The sequence below is a fragment of the Sinocyclocheilus anshuiensis genome, unplaced genomic scaffold (genome assembly GCF_001515605.1).
Source record: "Sinocyclocheilus anshuiensis isolate Anshui unplaced genomic scaffold, SAMN03320099.WGS_v1.1 scaffold329, whole genome shotgun sequence".
Classification (NCBI taxonomy): Eukaryota; Metazoa; Chordata; class Actinopteri; order Cypriniformes; family Cyprinidae; genus Sinocyclocheilus; species Sinocyclocheilus anshuiensis.
Genome location: NW_015540881.1, coordinates 876986 through 886473, shown reverse-complemented (window position 1 = coordinate 886473; position 9488 = coordinate 876986). Strand labels below are relative to the sequence as shown.

The 9488-nt window shown below is 38.0% G+C and overlaps 1 pseudogene; it reads left to right on the top strand.

Annotated features, from left to right (window-relative positions):
* The first annotated feature begins 236 nt into the window (after positions 1-236).
* On the top strand, positions 237-8573 carry LOC107688457 (myosin-7-like; annotated as a pseudogene).
* Positions 8574-9488: the final 915 nt, after the last annotated feature.

Here is a 9488-nt window from a genome sequence, read left to right as displayed (position 1 = left end):
TTGTTTTAGTGTGTTTGATGTGCTTACGCCAGGAGGGGGGCTCACAGATCAGCTGTCCTTGGCCATATAGGGTTAGGGCAATCGAGGTTATAAATCCCATCTCTGCTGTTGTGCTGAATCTCAGCATCCTGTCCATCGGTCCCAGTGGGGTTTTTTGTGTGCTATTGCTGTTAAGTTTCTATGCAATATTTATCATTACATATAGTTTATGGGAATATTTTTCTCTGTGTTTTAGGTGGAATCACAAACACCTGGAGCCTCCATTAGCATCTGCTATCTGTCAATAACCTAATCGGTAATTTATGTTAGTGATGCACGCACTGAAGAATGACTTAAACTGCATTCTTACAAGTTCTTGTTTTTTACAATTGAAGGTTAACTATGGGTGATGCTGAAATGGCGGTTTTTGGGGCCGCAGCCCCTTACCTGCGGAAGTCTGAAAGGGAGCGTCAAACTCTTTGACTTAAAGAAGGCATGCTTTGTTCCGGATCCAGTGGAGGAGTTTGTTAAAGCCACCATCACAAGTCGAGAGGGTGACAAAGTCACTGTGGAGACACAAGGAGGGAAGGTCAGTGCAAAAAGTACACAATTTTCAATCTGTTATGAACTTGCGAAAAAAATCAACACCAAAGTTTCTGTGAAAGTTTGATCAGCCACTATATAATTTAGATATTGTAATATGATCTGAGATCATTACTGATATGAACTCCTTTTACAAAGATATAAAACATTTAATATGTTTACATTTAAAACCATTTAATATGCATTTATATGCAATAATTGCATTAAAGAGTCTTCAATTCTCAAATTCTTAAAATAGGCTACATAATGAACAACGCATTGAATAGATGAACAATATACTCAATTTATGCTGAACATTGTACAGTTAATTAAAGAATAATCTAAATCAGATTTTTTTTGACAAGCCTTGTTGTTAGTTAAACCTTCTGATAAATGAAATGAGTAAGCAACACCAACTTATGCATAATTTTCATATTAATATGATTCATTTTTATTAAATATTTAATTCTTATTTTTTTAAATAAATTTTACATCATCTCATGTTATTTGAAAACAATTGAAACTATTTTTAATAAGATCAAATGTTTAGATTTTTTTATACATTTATGTTTATTAAAAAATATACTTTGCCATTGACAATTTCACAGTCCTCCTGCAATTCTCTTGGGGTATTCAGTTGGAAAACCTGCTTTAAACCTTTTCCTTTATTTGTACAGACTATCACTGTCAAAGAGAGTGATGTTCTGCAACAGAATCCCCCCAAATTTGATAAAATTGAAGACATGGCAATGCTGACCTTTCTCCATGAGCCAGCTGTGCTGTAATATAATCTCAAAGAGCGCTATGCAGCATGGATGATCTATGTGAGTATACAGGAGTCTCAGCTTCTTCTTTGAAACCAAACCTTTACCTCTAGTTGAAAACTCTACTAATGTTTCTGTTCTACAGACCTACTCCGGGCTATTCTGTGTCACTGTCAACCCTTACAAGTGGCTGCCAGTGTACAATCAGGAGGTGGTTATAGCTTATACAGGGAAAAAGAGGAGTGAAGCTCCTCCCCACATCTTTTCCATCTCTGATAACACCTACCAGTACATGTTGGCAGGTGATACTCACAAAAATAAGCAAACCAAACAAAAATGATAAAATACAAAATAATGAAATAAACACTGATAAATAAAACCGTATATTTCTGTTATTCCGTACAGACAGAGAAAACCAGTCTATTCTTATCACGTAAGTGACAAAACATACCGCATGCAAAACATTATTAATTTCTGAGTAAATTTACAGAGATATAGTAGTCTTTTGGCAATGTGTTAAAGGGATAGTTCGCCCAAAAATAAAAATAGTGTAATTTACTCACCTACTTGTCATTGAAACCCATATGGCTACTACTTCTACAAAGACATCTTGTAGAAAGTCTAGGTGTCTCTTGTCCATTCAATGAAAGGGGACTCTAAAACTGTTATATTACTAGGCTATATCACAAATGATTTGTGGAAAAAAAATTTGACCTCTACACCCTGCAAATTTAGAACACACACATTCAGGACACTGAGATACGGACATTGTGGTCATGTCATCCATTTCTCACCATAATACTGTTTCTATAAGTTTAGTGGAGAGTCTGGAGCTGGGAAGACTGTGAACACTAAAAGAGTCATTCAGTAATTTGCCAGCATTGCAGCAAGTGGGGGGAAGAAGGACGCATCTGCTCAGAACAAGGTTCCACGTTAATGAAGGGACAAATATAAATTTGTTGAATAAGCTTTTAATGCAAGCTGTTTTAAAAATGTTTCACCTACTTTTGTGATTTGATCTCATCTAGGGAACCCTGGAGGATCAAATCATTCAGGCTAACCCTGCCTTGGAGGCCTTTGGTAATGCTAAGACCATCAGAAATGACAACTCCTCAAGATTTGTAAGTGAATGTGTAGTAAATCAAAATTGCTGAGCATAGTCAATTTTATGCAGCATCATGTAAGATGGCTAAGATGGCTCTTCTACATATCTTTTTAGGGAAAATTTATTCGAATTCACTTTGATACAAGGAGGAAACTGGCATCTGCTGACATTAAAACATGTATGCCTTTGCTCTGTCTTCACAAACAATCTTAAATGATTATTTAATAAGTGAAAATGTAAATAATAGATTAAAGTGTACTACTTCATAAAACTATGTTCTTTCTATGGAGAAGTCCCGTGTGATCTTTCAGTTAAAGGCTGAGAGAGACTATCACATCTTCTATCAAATCTTATCCAACAAAAAACCTGAGATCCTTGGTGAGCAAATTAAGCAACCTCAGATACTCAATAAATACAAAGCATAGACTTGTAATCTTTTATTCTCTCTCTTCTACTGAAACGGTATAAACAGAGATGTTACTAGTGACTACGCATTCATCTCTCAGGGAGAGACCACGGTTGCTTCCATTGATGATGCTGAGGAGTTAATGGCAACTGATGTGAGTAGCTGGTTAAAAACCATGATGATCTTTGGCCACATAATAGTAATGTCATGCTTTAAGGCAGTCAAACACTCAAGTTTTCTACTTTCACAGAGTGCCTTTTTTGATATATTGGGCTTCACACAAGATGAAAATAACTTTATTATATAATGAAAATTATGCACTATGGCAGTGATGGGCAAACTTGGCCCTTGCAGGCCACTTTCCTGCAGAGATTTGATCCAACCCTGATATGACTCACCTGCCTGTAGCCTTCTAGTAGTCTTGAAGGCAATGATTAGCTGGTTCAGGTGTGTTTGATTAGGGTTGGAGCTAACCTCTGAAGGAAAGTGGCCTGGAAGGGCCAAGTTTGCCCACCCCTGCACTATGGCAACATGAAGTTCAAGCAGAAGCAGCGAGAGGAACAAGCAGAAGCTGATGAGACTGAAGGTAAGGAATGGAAGCTTGCAGGAAATTCAAATGGCATCACCTTTGTGAACAGCTGTATTTCAGTCATGCTTTATGTAAGGAATCTTGAATTACAGATGCTGACAAATCAGCATATCTAATGGGTCTGAATTCTGCTGACCTCATCAAGGGTCTATGACTATGTCATCCAAGGGTCAAAGTTGGAAATGAGTGGGTCACCAAGGGACACAATGTCCAGCAGGTATTCAAGCACAATTCAAGTTGACAACAATGAGAGAATGAAAAAGCAATCAAACAAAACTTTCATGCGTTGATTATTGCAGGTAAACTATGCTGTTGATGCCTTATCAAAAGCAGTGTATGAGAAAATGTTCCTCTGGGTGGTGGTGAGAATCAATCAGTCTCTGGAAACAAAGCAGCCTCGCCAATACTTCATTGGAGTGCTGGACATTGCTGGTTTTGAGATCTTTGAAGTGAGAACTGAATGCTTAGCTTAACACAATAAATTACACCTCAGCATTTCAAGTATCTATATTTTTCATGCATAAAACTGATGCTTTTACAAATTCATTTAGTTCAACACCTTTGAGCAACTCTGCATCAACTTTACCAATGAGAAACTGCAAAAGTTTTTCAACCACCACATGTTTGCTGGAACAAGAAGAGTACAAGAAAGAAGGGATTGAATGGGTGTTCATTGACTTCAGTATGGATTTGCAGGCCTGCATCGATCTCATTGAGAAAGTGAGTAGGCTAATTTTTACAACAAGCATTACAATTAAATTATATATGCATTTCTTTGACTTTGGATCATTTCTCCATATTCCCGATTCCTTCAGCCTATGGGCACCATGTCCACTCTTGAAGAGGAGTGCATGTTTCCAAAAGCCAGTGATGCAACATTTAAAGCAAAGCTTTATGACAACCACCTTGGGAAATCAAGCAACTTCCAGAAACACAGGATAGTGAAAGGGAAGCCAGAGGCTCACTTTGCCTTGGTTCACTATGCTGGTATAGTGGACTACAACATCAACAACTGGCTAGTGAAGAATAAGGACCCCCTCAATGAAACTGTGGTTGGATTGTACCAGAAATCCTCACTGAAGTTGTTGGCTTATCTATTTGCCAACTATGCAAGTGCAGAGTCAGGTGTGCTTGTAATGTCTTTACAAAAAAAGGACACTTTCAATTTGAAGTAATGTGAGGCCATGTGATGATTCAAAATCAAGCTATAAAGCAATAGTGTCCACACTGTGTCAAGGAAAACTTGTGGTATTTTAGCTCTATCATTAAACGTTTATAAATAACTCCCTAACTTACAAAAACTCAAACCTTTGATTTATATTTTGTCCAGCCATGGCTGACAGTGCAAGTGGGAAAAAAGAAAAGAAGAAAGGGTCATTCCAGACAGTGTCTGCACTTCACAGGGTATGTCAAAGCCTGACAATACCTAAAATCTCTAAAAAACTATTTGGTCTGTCCTAGTCAAATGTGCTAATACGTGTTTCCTCACAGGAGAATCTCAACAAGCTAATGACAAACCTGAGATCAACTCATCCTCACTTTGTACGGTGCATCATCCATAATGAGACAAAGACTCCTGGGGTGATGGAGAACCCTTTGGTCATGCATCAACTGTGCTGTATCGGTGTACTGGAGGGCATCAGAATTTGCAGGAAAGGATTCCCCAACAGAATCCTGTATGGAGACTTCAAACAGAGGTACCAAGAAAAAAAATGACTAGAAGCTACCGCAAAACCTGCTTGTTTTATTTTTAAATACCACTTTCTGTGATTCTGCAGATATCGGATCTTAAACCCAGCAGCTATCCCTGAGGGACAGTTCATAGACCGCAAGAAAGGAGCAGAGAAACTGCTGAGTTCTCTTGAGATAGACCACCAGCAATACAGGTTTGGACACACTAAGGTATGTCTTGTAAGGCCACCTTCTGGGAATGTGTAAAATGCTGTGAAAGAAAAAGGTTGTGAACTTAACGTCCATTATTATTCTAGGTATTTTTTAAGGCTGGTCTTTTAGGCCAACTGGAGGAGATGAGAGATGAGCGTCTATCAAAAATAATCACTGGAATTCAAGCTAGATCTCGAGGTCTTCTTTCAAGGGTTGAATACCAAAAGATGGTAGAACGCAGGTAATAATCATCCCATACATTACTTTATACTTAATCTAGCAATGTGTGTTTATATGTGCAGTTGAATTTTAAAAGGCATTTGATTGTATTTTTTATGCATTCTCCACAAATAAAAAAGGGATGCCTTGCTTGTGATTCAGTGGAATGTACGTGCATTCTTGAGTGTCAAGAATTGGCCCTGGTGATGAAACTCTTCTTTAAAATTAAACCATTACTGAGATCTGCTGAAGCAGACAAGGAAATGGCCAATACGAAAGAGGAGTTCTTGAAGCTTAAGGAAGCCTATGCAAAGTCTGAGGCTTGTAGAAAAGAACTTGAAGAAAAAAATGGTTACTATTCTTAAAAGAATGACCTCCAACTTCAAGTGCAGGCGGTATGTTTGTAAAAGTTCATTAATAAAAGATTGGAATAAATAGTAATATGCATCCTTTTTTTTCGCATGAATCTTTTGAATCTTTTCAATGCAAACAGGAACAAGATCATCTCTGTGATGCTGAAGAGAGGTGTGAAGGTCTGATCAAAAACAAGATCCAGCTTGAGGCAAAAGCCAAAGAGCTCACAGAGCGACTTGAGGATGAGGAGGAGATGAACGCAGAGCTCACAGCTAAGAAGAGAAAGCTGGAGGATGAGTGCTCAGAGCTGAAGAAAGATATTGATGATCTGGAGCTGACTCTGGCTAAAGTGGAGAAAGAAAAACATGCTACTGAAAACAAGGTTTAATACAAACTGCAATTAACTGTGAAAAGGGATGTCTATCTCTCATAAAACGTTTAACTAATATTAGCTTTATATACTCCGGTAAAGAACCTGACAGAGGAAATGGCAGCTTTAGATGATATCATTGCCAAGCTAACAAAAGAGAAAAAGGCCTTGCAGGAAGCTCATCAGCAGCCACTGGATGACCTGCAAAGTGAGGAGGACAAAGTCAACACTCTCACCAAAGCTAGAGCAGCAGGTGGATGATGTAAGTAATTATTATTATTATTATTAAGTAAAATGTTGTTGTTGTTGTTGGAGCATATTTGTTGCAGCAGATTAAGCTTTTTTGTTAAATCCGTTAGCTTGAGGGATCTCTAGAGCAAGAAAAGAAAATCCAAATGGATCTAGAAAGAGCCAAGAGGAAACTTGAAGGAGACTTGAAGTTAGCCCAGGAGAGCGTAATGGACCTCGAGAATGACAAACAGCAACTGGAAGAACGACTGAAGAAGTAAGACCAACTGCTTTATTAGCACATTACTGTTGTTTTAGATGTTTGAATATGCTAATGATATAAAGGCCATAATTTCATTTTCAGAAAAGACTTTGAAATGGTAAGAGTTATGAACTCTTTTTGTTGTTTTTCACTCCGTTTAGTCTTCTGGTCTGTTTAGTTCGTCTGTGCCCATATTTGGTTCTGTTCCTGTCCTAGTTTAGTTCATTGATTCATTAGCACCCATTAGTTAATTCCCATCACCTGTGTCATCATCTGTCTGCCTATTTAAACTCACTCCTTAGTTCTATTCCTTGTCCGGTTTTACGTTCGTGTAGGTGTGTGTTTTCTCCATCATCTCTGTGGATTATCTTGACCTGAATGTTATTAAACTTCTTATTGTTCGTATCATCATTCTCGTGTGCCTTCTTCGACACAGCCGTGACAGAAATCAGTCTGCTCAACAGTTAAATTGACGATGAGCAAAACATCATTATACAAATATAAAAGAAGCTGCAGGTATTTTATATTACCATACCCAATGATCTCTTCTGATGATCAATGCACTGTGCATTTTGGAGTGGAAAAAAAACTCAACTTCTGTTTTGTGCTAGGCTCGAGTTGAGGAACTTGAGGCAGAAAGAGCTGCCAGAGCCAAGGTGGAGAAACAGCAGATTTAGTCAGAGAGCTGGAGGAGATCAGTGAGAGGCTGGAGGAGCTACAGCTGCTCAGATTGAGATGAACAAGAAACGAGAGGCAGAGTTTCAGAAACTTCGTAGAGACCTTGAAGAGGCTACTCTACAACACGAGGCCACTGCTGGCAGCAGTGAGGAAGAAACAAGCTGAAAGTGTGGCTGAACTTGGAGAGCAGATAGACAATCTGCAGAGAGAAAAGCAGGCAATCTATTAAGGGAATCCGTAAATATGAACGCAGCATCAAGGAACTTGCGTATCAGGTGGGATTAGATGATTTAGACTACATGAGCAAGTGTTTAAGTCTAATAAAGATCAGAATAAATAGCAAAAAATAATCTTTAGTTGTATGAACCTAGACTGAAGAGGACCGTAAAAACATAGGCCGTTTTCAGGATTTGGTTGACTATTGGTTGGTATTGTCTAAAGTATATGGGTGTCATGTTTGCCTCCTGTAATACTAAGAACAGGCAAACATTCACCTTCCGGCAAATTCCGTAAGCTGCAGCATGAACTAGAAGCAGAGGAAAGGGCTCATGTTGCTGAATCTCAAGTGAAAAAACTACGTGCCAAAAGTCGTGAACGTGCCTTTCTCTACACTGTGTTCCCTCACTTTCATGAAATAAAGTCACTCTGCATCTAGTCTGTTGTCTTGTGTGTGTGTGTATATGGAGATTACTGTGCTACTTTTATTTGGTCCAAGTTACCACATCATATAGTCGTGGTCAGAATTGTTGGTACCCTTGGTAAATATGATCTCAAAAGGCTGTGAAAATAAATCTGCATTGTTTATCCATTTGATCTTTCGTTTGAAAAATGTACAAAAATCTAACGTTTCGTTGGAGAATGAAAATTTTAAATGGGGGGGGGGATCTTATGAAATAAATGTTATTCTCTAATATGCATTGGCCATAATTAATGGTACCCTTTTATTCAATACTTTTTGCATTGTCTTTTTGCCAAGATAAAAGTCTTTACCTACAATGAATGAGGAGTTTGGAGAACATCTGACAAGAGATCAGAGACCATTTCTTCATCCAGAATCTCTCCAGACCCTCCAGATTCACAGCTCCATGTTGATGCTTCTTCACTTCAGTTCACCCCACTCATTTTCTATAGGGTTCAAGTCAGGGAACTGGAATGGCCATGGCAGAATATTTGTTTTGTGCTCAGTGACCCATTTTTGTTTTGAATTTGATGTTTGTTTTTGGATCATTGTCCTGTTGTAAGATCCAACCTTGGCCCATTATAAGATTTCTAGCATGGACAGTCCGTTTTTAAATTCTTATCTGTTGGTATTTAATTGAATCCATGATGCCATGTATCCGAACGAGATGTCCAGGACCTCCAGCAGAAATATAGGCCCACAACATTAAAGATACAGAAATATATTTCATTGTACACATGGGGTACTTTTTTACTCCTGTGTGCACCAAACCCATCTTGAGTGTACTACTCCAGTAGTGTCTGGCAAATTAATATGTTGAGTTTGTTTTCAGTTGAGAGCGTTTCTTTTCTTGAAACCCTCCCAAACAACTTGTGATGATGTAGGTGCTGTTTGAAATTTTTTTTTTGAGGCTTTCCGACTCAACTACTGCAATTCGCCAGCTGTGATCCTTGGATAGTATTTGACCACTCAAACTCTCCTCCTTCATTTGCATTAAGACAATATAGACACAAGTCCTCTTCCAGGCAGATTTGTAATATTTTCTGTTGACTGGAAGTTGTTAATTCTTTTTCAATGCTTTAGCTCTTTTCTTACAGCCACTTTCTAATTTGTGAAGCTTAACAATCTTTTACTGCACATCAGAACTATATTCTTTGCTTTTTCTTGTTGTGATGAATGATTAAGGGAATTTGTCCTTCGTATTACCTCATATTTATACTCCTGAGAAATAGAAAAGTCATGGCTGGATAATTTCACCCTGGTGTGCTAAAAATGTAAATATGATTGAAAATATACTTTATAGAGTTAGTTTACTCTAGAATTTATAAGGGTAACAATAATTGTGGCCATTGTGTATTAGAGAAAATTATTTATTTCACAATGTTACCC